Here is a 13,472-nt window from a genome sequence, read left to right as displayed (position 1 = left end):
AGGGTTTATCATTTTACTATTTATATTTTTGATTGTGATTTTGACAAATAATTTGGCCTTGTTGAAAATGGGGTCATTAAATCAAGATCTTAGATTAATGCATTTCTTCTAAAAGCTGTTTCTTAAATAACATTATTTAGGAAAAATGGCTCAAGCTAAAGTGTTATCCTTCAAAATTACTGTTGCCACCCTTTACTAAGGTCTTCATCCTAGCAGAACAGATTAGTTTGTCTTAGAAGTAAATTGTATATCACGTTATATGTAAAGTCTAAGAGCCGTAAAATACTTTCAATGCCAATTATTCTTGTGTTTTATGTTTAGATTACTGAATACTAAAAGAATGTTGTGCAAACAATACTTATTCTTCAAAGGAAGAGATGTACAAGAACACGAGGACATGCACTGAAACTGGAGGGAGGTAGACTTAGAGGAAATTTGATGAAAAATAACTTCACAGAAAGGGTAGTTGATAAATAGAAAAGCCTCCCATCCGATGTTGTTGAAGCTAAACGGTGAAACAATTTAAACACGCTTCGGATAGGCATAAGAATATCCTTAAGAGAAATGTAAGGAGCAAATAGGGTTGAAGTTGGCTAAAGGATACATGAAAAGGAGCAGACTACATGGGCCAAGTGGTTCTTATCTGCCATCAAATTCTGTTTCTATGTAATACATTATTTCAATAGCCAATTTCTACATGAACTGAACTTTAGAATTTTAAAACTAATCATAGTGTCTTTATCATTTAAGAATAATTTAATTAATTTAAGTCTAATGTAATTTGATCTTGATTGGAATGTAGATGGGAAAATCGATCAATTCTTAGGTCTTTAAAAGTTTCTATGCCCTTTAATTCATTCAATCATTGTGCTTCATATTGCTTAGAAATAAATGGGATCAAGATATCAATGTCTGGGAGAGGAAAGATTGAAAGACTGTGGATGTCCTGAGCATACTTCTCAATGTCAATCATTTTGAGTGTAAAACATAACCAAAGAGCAAAAATATATTGTCAGAAGTGGGATTTGAACCTACGCCTCTTTACAGAGACCAGAATTCCCATTAACTGGAAGAGTAGAATCTTGAGTCTGGTGTCTTAGACCGCTCGGCCATCCTGACAAGCACATCAGTATGTCTAAACCTGCTTCCTGTTAGGGTTTATCATTTTACTATTTATATTTTTGATTGTGATTTTGACAAATAATTTGGCCTTGTTGAAAAAGGGGTCATTAAATCAAGATCTTAGATTAATGCATTTCCTCTAAAAGCTGTTTCTTAAATAACATTATTTAGGAAAAATGGCTCAAGCTAAAGTGTTATCCTTCAAAATTACTGTTGCCATCCTTTACTAAGGTCTTCATCCTAGCAGAACAGATTAGTTTGTCTTAGAAGTAAATTGTATATCACGTTATATGTAAAGTCTAAGAGCCTTAAAATACTTTCAATGCCAATTATTCTTGTGTTTTATGTTTAGATTACTGAATACTAAAAGAATGTTGTGCAAACAATACTTATTCTTCAAAGGAAGAGATGTACAAGAACACGAGGACATGCACTGAAACTGGAGGGAGGTAGACTGAGAGGAAATTTGATGAAAAATTACTTCACAGAAAGGGTAGTTGATAAATAGAAAAGCCTCCCATCCGATGTTGTTGAAGCTAAACGGTGAAACAATTTAAACACGCTTCGGATAGGCATAAGAATATCCTTAAGAGAAATGTAAGGAGCAAATAGGGTTGAAGTTGCCTAAAGGATACATGAAAAGGAGCAGACTACATGGGCCAAGTGGTTCTTATCTGCCATCAAATTCTGTTTCTATGTAATACATTATTTCAATAGCCAATTTCTACATGAACTGAACTTAAGAATTTTAAAACTAATCATAGTGTCTTTATCATTTAAGAATAATTTAATTAATTAAGTCTAATGTAGTTTGATCTTGATTGGAATGTAGATGGGAAAATCGATCAATTCTTAGGTCTTTAAAAGTGTCTATGCCCTTTAATTCATTCAATCATTGTGCTTCATATTGCTTAGAAATAAATGGGATCAAGATATCAATGTCTGGGAGAGGAAAGATTGAAAGACTGTGGATGTCCTGAGCATACTTCTCAATGTCAGTCATTTTGAGTGTAAAACATAACCAAAGAGCAAAAATATATTGTCAGAAGTGGGATTTGAACCTACGCCTCTTTACAGAGACCAGAATTCCCATTAACTGGAAGAGTAGAATCTTGAGTCTGGTGTCTTAGACCGCTCGGCCATCCTGACAAGCACATCAGTATGTCCAAACCTGCTTCCTGTTAGGGTTTATCATTTTACTATTTATATTTTTGATTGTGATTTTGACAAATAATTTGGCCTTGTTGAAAAAGGGGTCATTAAATCAAGATCTTAGATTAATGCATTTCCTCTAAAAGCTGTTTCTTAAATAACATTATTTAGGAAAAATGGCTCAAGCTAAAGTGTTATCCTTCAAAATTACTGTTGCCACCCTTTACTAAGGTCTTCATCCTAGCAGAACAGATTAGTTTGTCTTAGAAGTAAATTGTATATCACGTTATATGTAAAGTCTAAGAGCCTTAAAATACTTTCGATGCCAATTATTCTTGTGTTTTATGTTTAGATTACTGAATACTAAAAGAATGTTGTGCAAACAATACTTATTCTTCAAAGGAAGAGATGTACAAGAACACGAGGACATGCACTGAAACTGGAGGGAGGTAGACTTAGAGGAAATTTGAAGAAAAATTACTTCACAGAAAGGGTAGTTGATAAATAGAAAAGCCTCCCATCCGATGTTGTTGAAGCTAAATGGTGAAACAATTTAAACACGCTTGGGATAGGCATAAGAATATCCTTAAGAGAAATGTAAGGAGCAAATAGGATTGAAGTTGCCTAAAGGATACATGAAAAGGAGCAGACTACATGGGCCAAGTGGTTCTTATCTGCCATCAAATTCTGTTTCTATGTAAAACATTATTTCAACAGTCAATTTCTACATGAACTGAACTTTAGAATTTTAAAACTAATCATAGTGTCTTTATCATTTAAGAATAATTTAATTAATTTAAGTCTAATGTAATTTGATCTTGATTGGAATGTAGATGGGAAAATCGATCAATTCTTAGGTCTTTAACAGTTTCTATGCCCTTTAATTCATTCAATCATTGTGCTTCATATTGCTTAGAAATAAATGGGATCAAGATATCAATGTCTGGGAGAGGAAAGATTGATAGACTGTGGATGTCCTGAGCATACTTCTCAATGTCGGTCATTTTGAGTGTAAAACATAACCAAAGAGCAAGAAAATATTGTCAGAAGTGGGATTTGAACCCACGCCTCTTTACAGAGACCAGAATTCCCATTAACTGGAAGAGTAGAATCTTGAGTCTGGCGCCTTAGACCGCTCGGCCATCCTGACATTCACATCAGTATGTCCAAACCTGCTTCCTGTTAGGGTTTATCATTTTACTATTTATATTTTTGAATGTGATTTTGACAAATAATTTGGCCTTGTTGAAAATGGGGTCATTAAATCAAGATCTTAGATTAATGCATTTCTTCTAAAAGCTGTTTCTTAAATAACATTATTTAGGAAAAATGGCTCAAGCTAAAGTGTTATCCTTCAAAATTACTGTTGCCACCCTTTACTAAGGTCTTCATCCTAGCAGAACAGATTAGTTTGTCTTAGAAGTAAATTGTATATCACGTTATATGTAAAGTCTAAGAGCCTTAAAATACTTTCAATGCCAATTATTCTTGTGTTTTATGTTTAGATTACTGAATACTAAAAGAATGTTGTGCAAACAATACTTATTCTTCAAAGGAAGAGATGTACAAGAACACGAGGACATGCACTGAAACTGGAGGGAGGTAGACTTTGAGGAAATTTGATGAAAAATTACTTCACAGAAAGGGTAGTTGATAAATAGAAAAGCCTCCCATCCGATGTTGTTGAAGCTAAACGGTGAAACAATTTAAACACGCTTCGGATAGGCATAAGAATATCCTTAAGAGAAATGTAAGGAGCAAACAGGGTTGAAGTTGCCTAAAGGATACATGAAAAGGAGCAGACTACATGGGCCAAGTGGTTCTTATCTGCCATCAAATTCTGTTTCTATGTAATACATTATTTCAATAGCCAATTTCTACATGAACTGAACTTTAGAATTTTAAAACTAATCATAGTGTCTTTATCATTTAAGAATAATTTAATTAATTTAAGTCTAATGTAATTTGATCTTGATTGGAATGTAGATGGGAAAATCGATCAATTCTTAGGTCTTTAACAGTTTCTATGCCCTTTAATTCATTCAATCATTGTGCTTCATATTGCTTAGAAATAAATGGGAACAAGATATCAATGTCTGGGAGAGGAAAGATTGATAGACTGTGGATGTCCTGAGCATACTTCTCAATGTCGGTCATTTTGAGTGTAAAACATAACCAAAGAGCAAGAAAATATTGTCAGAAGTGGGATTTGAACCCACGCCTCTTTACAGAGACCAGAATTCCCATTAACTGGAAGAGTAGAATCTTGAGTCTGGCGCCTTAGACCGCTCGGCCATCCTGACATGCACATCAGTATGTCCAAACCTGCTTCCTGTTAGGGTTTATCATTTAACTATTTATATTTTTGATTGTGATTTTGACAAATAATTTGGCCTTGTTGAAACTGGGGTCATTAAATCAAGATCTTAGATTAATGCATTTCCTCTAAAAGCTGTTTCTTAAATAACATTATTTAGGAAAAATGGCTCAAGCTAAAGTGTTATCCTTCAAAATTACTGTTGCCACCCTTTACTAAGGTCTTCATCCTAGCAGAACAGATTAGTTTGTCTTAGAAGTAAATTGTATATCACGTTCTATGTAAAGTCTAAGAGCCTTAAAATACTTTCGATGCCAATTATTCTTGTGTTTTATGTTTAGATTACTGAATACTAAAAGAATGTTGTGCAAACAATACTTATTCTTCAAAGGAAGAGATGTACAAGAACACGAGGACATGCACTGAAACTGGAGGGAGGTAGACTTAGAGGAAATTTGAAGAAAAATTACTTCACAGAAAGGGTAGTTGATAAATAGAAAAGCTTCCCATCCGATGTTGTTGAAGCTAAATGGTGAAACAATTTAAACACGCTTAGGATAGGCATAAGAATATCCTTAAGAGAAATGTAAGGAGCAAATAGGATTGAAGTTGCCAAAAGGATACATGAAAAGGAGCAGACTACGTGGGCCAAGTGGTTCTTATCTGCCATCAAATTCTGTTTCTATGTAAAACATTATTTCAACAGTCAATTTCTACATGAACTGAACTTTAGAATTTTAAAACTAATCATAGTGTCTTTATCATTTAAGAATAATTTAATTAATTTAAGTCTAATGTAATTTGATCTTGATTGGAATGTAGATGGGAAAATCGATCAATTCTTAGGTCTTTAACAGTTTCTATGCCCTTTAATTCATTCAATCATTGTACTTCATATTGCTTAGAAATAAATGGGATCAAGATATCAATGTCTGGGAGAGGAAAGATTGAAAGACTGTGGATGTCCTGAGCATACTTCTCAATGTCGGTCATTTTGAGTGTAAAACATAACCAAAGAGCAAGAAAATATTGTCAGAAGTGGGATTTGAACCCACGCCTCTTTACAGAGACCAGAATTCCCATTAACTGGAAGAGTAGAATCTTGAGTCTGGCGCCTTAGACCGCTCGGCCATCCTGACAAGCACATCAGTATGTCCAAACCTGCTTCCTGTTAGGGTTTATCATTTTACTATTTATATTTTTGATTGTGTTTTTGACAAATAATTTGGCCTTGTTGAAAAAGGGGTCATTAAAACAAGATCTTAGATTAATGCATTTCCTCTAAAAGCTGTTTCTTAAATAACATTATTTAGGAAAAATGGCTCAAGCTAAAGTGTTATCCTTCAAAATTACTGTTGCCACCCTTTACTAAGGTCTTCATCCTAGCAGAACAGATTAGTTTGTCTTAGAAGTAAATTGTATATCACGTTATATGTAAAGTCTAAGAGCCTTAAAATACTTTCGATGCCAATTATTCTTGTGTTTTATGTTTAGATTACTGAATACTAAAAGAATGTTGTGCAAACAATACTTATTCTTCAAAGGAAGAGATGTACAAGAACACGAGGACATGCACTGAAACTGGAGGGAGGTAGACTTAGAGGATATTTGAAGAAAAATTACTTCACAGAAAGGGTAGTTGATAAATAGAAAAGCCTCCCATCCGATGTTGTTGAAGCTAAATGGTGAAACAATTTAAACACGCTTGGGATAGGCATAAGAATATCCTTAAGAGAAATGTAAGGAGCAAATAGGATTGAAGTTGCCAAAAGGATACATGAAAAGGAGCAGACTATGTGGGCCAAGTGGTTCTTATCTGCCATCAAATTCTGTTTCTATGTAAAACATTATTTCAACAGTCAATTTCTACATGAACTGAACTTTAGAATTTTAAAACTAATCATAGTGTCTTTATCATTTAAGAATAATTTAATTAATTTAAGTCTAATGTAATTTGATCTTGATTGGAATGTAGATGGGAAAATCGATCAATTCTTAGGTCTTTAACAGTTTCTATGCCCTTTAATTCATTCAATCATTGTGCTTCATATTGCTTAGAAATAAATGGGATCAAGATATCAATGTCTGGGAGAGGAAAGATTGAAAGACTGTGGATGCCCTGAGCATACTTCTCAATGTCGGTCATTTTGAGTGTAAAACATAACCAAAGAGCAAGAAAATATTGTCAGAAGTGGGATTTGAACCCACGCCTCTTTACAGAGACCAGAATTCCCATTAACTGGAAGAGTAGAATCTTGAGTCTGGCGCCTTAGACCGCTCGGCCATCCTGACATGCACATCAGTATGCCCAAACCTGCTTCCTGTTAGGGTTTATCATTTTACTATTTATATTTTTGATTGTGATTTTGACAAATAATTTGGCCTTGTTGAAAATGGGGTAATTAAATCAAGATCTTAGATTAATGCATTTCCTCTAAAAGCTGTTTCTTAAATAACATTATTTAGGAAAAATGGCTCAAGCTAAAGTGTTATCCTTCAAAATTACTGTTGCCACCCTTTACTAAGGTCTTCATCCTAGCAGAACAGATTAGTTTGTCTTAGAAGTAAATTGTATATCACGTTATATGTAAAGTCTAAGAGCCTTAAAATACTTTCAATGCCAATTATTCTTGTGTTTTATGTTTAGATTACTGAATACTAAAAGAATGTTGTGCAAACAATACTTATTCTTCAAAGGAAGAGATGTACAAGAACACGAGGACATGCACTGAAACTGGAGGGAGGTAGACTGAGAGGAAATTTGATGAAAAATTACTTCACAGAAAGGGTAGTTGATAAACAGAAAAGCCTCCCATCCGATGTTGTTGAAGCTAAACGGTGAAACAATTTAAACACGCTTCGGATAGGCATAAGAATATCCTTAAGAGAAATGTAAGGAGCAAATAGGGTTGATGTTGCCTAAAGGATACATGAAAAGGAGCAGACTACATGGGCCAAGTGGTTCTTATCTGCCATCAAATTCTGTTTCTATGTAATACATTATTTCAATAGCCAATTTCTACATGAACTGAACTTTAGAATTTTAAAACTAATCATAGTGTCTTTATCATTTAAGAATAATTTAATTAATTAAGTCTAATGTAGTTTGATCTTGATTGGAATGTAGATGGGAAAATCGATCAATTCTTAGGTCTTTAAAAGTGTCTATGCCCTTTAATTCATTCAATCATTGTGCTTCATATTGCTTAGAAATAAATGGGATCAAGATATCAATGTCTGGGAGAGGAAAGATTGAAAGACTGTGGATGTCCTGAGCATACTTCTCAATGTCAGTCATTTTGAGTGTAAAACATAACCAAAGAGCAAAAATATATCGTCAGAAGTGGGATTTGAACCTACGCCTCTTTACAGAGACCAGAATTCCCATTAACTGGAAGAGTAGAATCTTGAGTCTGGTGTCTTAGACCGCTCAGCCATCCTGACAAGCACATCAGTATTTCCAAACCTGCTTCCTGTTAGGGTTTATCATTTTACTATTTATATTTTTGATTGTGTTTTTGACAAATAATTTGGCCTTGTTGAAAAAGGGGTCATTAAAACAAGATCTTAGATTAATGCATTTCCTCTAAAAGCTGTTTCTTAAATAACATTATTTAGGAAAAATGGCTCAAGCTAAAGTGTTATCCTTCAAAATTACTGTTGCCACCCTTTACTAAGGTCTTCATCCTAGCAGAACAGATTAGTTTGTCTTAGAAGTAAATTGTATATCACGTTCTATGTAAAGTCTAAGAGCCTTAAAATACTTTCGATGCCAATTATTCTTGTGTTTTATGTTTAGATTACTGAATACTAAAAGAATGTGTGCAAACAATACTTATTCTTCAAAGGAAGAGATGTACAAGAACACGAGGACATGCACTGAAACTGGAGGGAGGTAGACTTAGAGGAAATTTGAAGAAAAATTACTTCACAGAAAGGGTAGTTGATAAATAGAAAAGCTTCCCATCCGATGTTGTTGAATCTAAATGGTGAAACAATTTAAACACGCTTAGGATAGGCATAAGAATATCCTTAAGAGAAATGTAAGGAGCAAATAGGATTGAAGTTGCCAAAAGGATACATGAAAAGGAGCAGACTACGTGGGCCAAGTGGTTCTTATCTGCCATCAAATTCTGTTTCTATGTAAAACATTATTTCAACAGTCAATTTCTACATGAACTGAACTTTAGAATTTTAAAACTAATCATAGTGTCTTTATCATTTAAGAATAATTTAATTAATTTAAGTCTAATGTAATTTGATCTTGATTGGAATGTAGATGGGAAAATCGATCAATTCTTAGGTCTTTAACAGTTTCTATGCCCTTTAATTCATTCAATCATTGTACTTCATATTGCTTAGAAATAAATGGGATCAAGATATCAATGTCTGGGAGAGGAAAGATTGAAAGACTGTGGATGTCCTGAGCATACTTCTCAATGTCGGTCATTTTGAGTGTAAAACATAACCAAAGAGCAAGAAAATATTGTCAGAAGTGGGATTTGAACCCACACCTCTTTACAGAGACCAGAATTCCCATTAACTGGAAGAGTAGAATCTTGAGTCTGGCGCCTTAGACCGCTCGGCCATCCTGACAAGCACATCAGTATGTCCAAACCTGCTTCCTGTTAGGGTTTATCATTTTACTATTTATATTTTTGATTGTGTTTTTGACAAATAATTTGGCCTTGTTGAAAAAGGGGTCATTAAAACAAGATCTTAGATTAATGCATTTCCTCTAAAAGCTGTTTCTTAAATAACATTATTTAGGAAAAATGGCTCAAGCTAAAGTGTTATCCTTCAAAATTACTGTTGCCACCCTTTACTAAGGTCTTCATCCTAGCAGAACAGATTAGTTTGTCTTAGAAGTAAATTGTATATCACGTTATATGTAAAGTCTAAGAGCCTTAAAATACTTTCGATGCCAATTATTCTTGTGTTTTATGTTTAGATTACTGAATACTAAAAGAATGTTGTGCAAACAATACTTATTCTTCAAAGGAAGAGATGTACAAGAACACGAGGACATGCACTGAAACTGGAGGGAGGTAGACTTAGAGGAAATTTGAAGAAAAATTACTTCACAGAAAGGGTAGTTGATAAATAGAAAAGCCTCCCATCCGATGTTGTTGAAGCTAAATGGTGAAACAATTTAAACACGCTTGGGATAGGCATAAGAATATCCTTAAGAGAAATGTAAGGAGCAAATAGGATTGAAGTTGCCAAAAGGATACATGAAAAGGAGCAGACTACGTGGGCCAAGTGGTTCTTATCTGCCATCAAATTCTGTTTCTATGTAAAACATTATTTCAACAGTCAATTTCTACATGAACTGAACTTTAGAATTTTAAAACTAATCATAGTGTCTTTATCATTTAAGAATAATTTAATTAATTTAAGTCTAATGTAATTTGATCTTGATTGGAATGTAGATGGGAAAATCGATCAATTCTTAGGTCTTTAACAGTTTCTATGCCCTTTAATTCATTCAATCATTGTACTTCATATTGCTTAGAAATAAATGGGATCAAGATATCAATGTCTGGGAGAGGAAAGATTGAAAGACTGTGGATGTCCTGAGCATACTTCTCAATGTCGGTCATTTTGAGTGTAAAACATAACCAAAGAGCAAGAAAATATTGTCAGAAGTGGGATTTGAACCCACGCCTCTTTACAGAGACCAGAATTCCCATTAACTGGAAGAGTAGAATCTTGAGTCTGGCGCCTTAGACCGCTCGGCCATCCTGACAAGCACATCAGTATGTCCAAACCTGCTTCCTGTTAGGGTTTATCATTTTACTATTTATATTTTTGATTGTGTTTTTGACAAATAATTTGGCCTTGTTGAAAAAGGGGTCATTAAAACAAGATCTTAGATTAATGCATTTCCTCTAAAAGCTGTTTCTTAAATAACATTATTTAGGAAAAATGGCTCAAGCTAAAGTGTTATCCTTCAAAATTACTGTTGCCACCCTTTACTAAGGTCTTCATCCTAGCAGAACAGATTAGTTTGTCTTAGAAGTAAATTGTATATCACGTTATATGTAAAGTCTAAGAGCCTTAAAATACTTTCGATGCCAATTATTCTTGTGTTTTATGTTTAGATTACTGAATACTAAAAGAATGTTGTGCAAACAATACTTATTCTTCAAAGGAAGAGATGTACAAGAACACGAGGACATGCACTGAAACTGGAGGGAGGTAGACTTAGAGGAAATTTGAAGAAAAATTACTTCACAGAAAGGGTAGTTGATAAATAGAAAAGCCTCCCATCCGATGTTGTTGAAGCTAAATGGTGAAACAATTTAAACACGCTTGGGATAGGCATAAGAATATCCTTAAGAGAAATGTAAGGAGCAAATAGGATTGAAGTTGCCAAAAGGATACATGAAAAGGAGCAGACTATGTGGGCCAAGTGGTTCTTATCTGCCATCAAATTCTGTTTCTATGTAAAACATTATTTCAACAGTCAATTTCTACATGAACTGAACTTTAGAATTTTAAAACTAATCATAGTGTCTTTATCATTTAAGAATAATTTAATTAATTTAAGTCTAATGTAATTTGATCTTGATTGGAATGTAGATGGGAAAATCGATCAATTCTTAGGTCTTTAACAGTTTCTATGCCCTTTAATTCATTCAATCATTGTGCTTCATATTGCTTAGAAATAAATGGGATCAAGATATCAATGTCTGGGAGAGGAAAGATTGAAAGACTGTGGATGCCCTGAGCATACTTCTCAATGTCGGTCATTTTGAGTGTAAAACATAACCAAAGAGCAAGAAAATATTGTCAGAAGTGGGATTTGAACCCACGCCTCTTTACAGAGACCAGAATTCCCATTAACTGGAAGAGTAGAATCTTGAGTCTGGCGCCTTAGACCGCTCGGCCATCCTGACATGCACATCAGTATCCCCAAACCTGCTTCCTGTTAGGGTTTATCATTTTACTATTTATATTTTTGATTGTGATTTTGACAAATAATTTGGCCTTTTTGAAAATGGGGTCATTAAATCAAGATCTTAGATTAATGCATTTCCTCTAAAAGCTGTTTCTTAAATAACATTATTTAGGAAAAATGGCTCAAGCTAAAGTGTTATCCTTCAAAATTACTGTTGCCACCCTTTACTAAGGTCTTCATCCTAGCAGAACAGATTAGTTTGTCTTAGAAGTAAATTGTATATCACGTTATATGTAAAGTCTAAGAGCCTTAAAATACTTTCAATGCCAATTATTCTTGTGTTTTATGTTTAGATTACTGAATACTAAAAGAATGTTGTGCAAACAATACTTATTCTTCAAAGGAAGAGATGTACAAGAACACGAGGACATGCACTGAAACTGGAGGGAGGTAGACTGAGAGGAAATTTGATGAAAAATTACTTCACAGAAAGGGTAGTTGATAAACAGAAAAGCCTCCCATCCGATGTTGTTGAAGCTAAACGGTGAAACAATTTAAACACGCTTCGGATAGGCATAAGAATATCCTTAAGAGAAATGTAAGGAGCAAATAGGGTTGAAGTTGCCTAAAGGATACATGAAAAGGAGCAGACTACATGGGCCAAGTGGTTCTTATCTGCCATCAAATTCTGTTTCTATGTAATACATTATTTCAATAGCCAATTTCTACATGAACTGAACTTTAGAATTTTAAAACTAATCATAGTGTCTTTATCATTTAAGAATAATTTAATTAATTAAGTCTAATGTAGTTTGATCTTGATTGGAATGTAGATGGGAAAATCGATCAATTCTTAGGTCTTTAAAAGTGTCTATGCCCTTTAATTCATTCAATCATTGTGCTTCATATTGCTTAGAAATAAATGGGATCAAGATATCAATGTCTGGGAGAGGAAAGATTGAAAGACTGTGGATGTCCTGAGCATACTTCTCAATGTCAGTCATTTTGAGTGTAAAACATAACCAAAGAGCAAAAATATATCGTCAGAAGTGGGATTTGAACCTACGCCTCTTTACAGAGACCAGAATTCCCATTAACTGGAAGAGTAGAATCTTGAGTCTGGTGTCTTAGACCGCTCGGCCATCCTGACAAGCACATCAGTATGTCCAAACCTGCTTCCTGTTAGGGTTTATCATTTTACTATTTATATTTTTGATTGTGTTTTTGACAAATAATTTGGCCTTGTTGAAAAAGGGGTCATTAAAACAAGATCTTAGATTAATGCATTTCCTCTAAAAGCTGTTTCTTAAATAACATTATTTAGGAAAAATGGCTCAAGCTAAAGTGTTATCCTTCAAAATTACTGTTGCCACCCTTTACTAAGGTCTTCATCCTAGCAGAACAGATTAGTTTGTCTTAGAAGTAAATTGTATATCACGTTATATGTAAAGTCTAAGAGCCTTAAAATACTTTCGATGCCAATTATTCTTGTGTTTTATGTTTAGATTACTGAATACTAAAAGAATGTTGTGCAAACAATACTTATTCTTCAAAGGAAGAGATGTACAAGAACACGAGGACATGCACTGAAACTGGAGGGAGGTAGACTTAGAGGAAATTTGAAGAAAAATTACTTCACAGAAAGGGTAGTTGATAAATAGAAAAGCCTCCCATCCGATGTTGTTGAAGCTAAATGGTGAAACAATTTAAACACGCTTGGGATAGGCATAAGAATATCCTTAAGAGAAATGTAAGGAGCAAATAGGATTGAAGTTGCCAAAAGGATACATGAAAAGGAGCAGACTACGTGGGCCAAGTGGTTCTTATCTGCCATCAAATTCTGTTTCTATGTAAAACATTATTTCAACAGTCAATTTCTACATGAACTGAACTTTAGAATTTTAAAACTAATCATAGTGTCTTTATCATTTAAGAATAATTTAATTAATTTAAGTCTAATGTAATTTGATCTTGATT

General features: G+C 33.9%; 7 non-coding genes across 7 annotated transcripts; all 7 read right to left on the bottom strand.

The window, feature by feature from the left end:
- Positions 1–3,315: 3,315 nt before the first annotated feature.
- TRNAL-CAA (transfer RNA leucine (anticodon CAA)) lies at positions 3,316–3,424 on the bottom strand. The gene is made up of 2 exons: positions 3,387–3,424; positions 3,316–3,361 (listed from the first exon to the last, which is right to left on the bottom strand). It is a non-coding gene; the product is annotated as a tRNA-Leu (tRNA).
- A 1,044-nt stretch (positions 3,425–4,468) lies between these two features.
- TRNAL-CAA (transfer RNA leucine (anticodon CAA)) lies at positions 4,469–4,577 on the bottom strand. Its single transcript has 2 exons — positions 4,540–4,577; positions 4,469–4,514 (listed from the first exon to the last, which is right to left on the bottom strand). It is a non-coding gene; the product is annotated as a tRNA-Leu (tRNA).
- A 1,044-nt stretch (positions 4,578–5,621) lies between these two features.
- On the bottom strand, positions 5,622–5,730 carry TRNAL-CAA (transfer RNA leucine (anticodon CAA)). Its single transcript has 2 exons — positions 5,693–5,730; positions 5,622–5,667 (listed from the first exon to the last, which is right to left on the bottom strand). It is a non-coding gene; the product is annotated as a tRNA-Leu (tRNA).
- A 1,044-nt stretch (positions 5,731–6,774) lies between these two features.
- On the bottom strand, positions 6,775–6,883 carry TRNAL-CAA (transfer RNA leucine (anticodon CAA)). The gene is made up of 2 exons: positions 6,846–6,883; positions 6,775–6,820 (listed from the first exon to the last, which is right to left on the bottom strand). It is a non-coding gene; the product is annotated as a tRNA-Leu (tRNA).
- A 2,195-nt stretch (positions 6,884–9,078) lies between these two features.
- TRNAL-CAA (transfer RNA leucine (anticodon CAA)) lies at positions 9,079–9,187 on the bottom strand. The gene is made up of 2 exons: positions 9,150–9,187; positions 9,079–9,124 (listed from the first exon to the last, which is right to left on the bottom strand). It is a non-coding gene; the product is annotated as a tRNA-Leu (tRNA).
- Positions 9,188–10,231: 1,044 nt separating this feature from the next.
- TRNAL-CAA (transfer RNA leucine (anticodon CAA)) lies at positions 10,232–10,340 on the bottom strand. The gene is made up of 2 exons: positions 10,303–10,340; positions 10,232–10,277 (listed from the first exon to the last, which is right to left on the bottom strand). It is a non-coding gene; the product is annotated as a tRNA-Leu (tRNA).
- A 1,044-nt stretch (positions 10,341–11,384) lies between these two features.
- Positions 11,385–11,493, bottom strand: TRNAL-CAA (transfer RNA leucine (anticodon CAA)). Its single transcript has 2 exons — positions 11,456–11,493; positions 11,385–11,430 (listed from the first exon to the last, which is right to left on the bottom strand). It is a non-coding gene; the product is annotated as a tRNA-Leu (tRNA).
- Positions 11,494–13,472: the final 1,979 nt, after the last annotated feature.

The sequence above is a fragment of the Taudactylus pleione genome, unplaced genomic scaffold (assembly GCF_031769625.1).
Source record: "Taudactylus pleione unplaced genomic scaffold, aTauple2 ptg000612l, whole genome shotgun sequence".
Lineage (NCBI taxonomy): Eukaryota > Metazoa > Chordata > Amphibia > Anura > Myobatrachidae > Taudactylus > Taudactylus pleione.
Note: the sequence above shows the minus strand (reverse complement) of the source record. Positions and strands in the feature narration are given on the sequence as shown.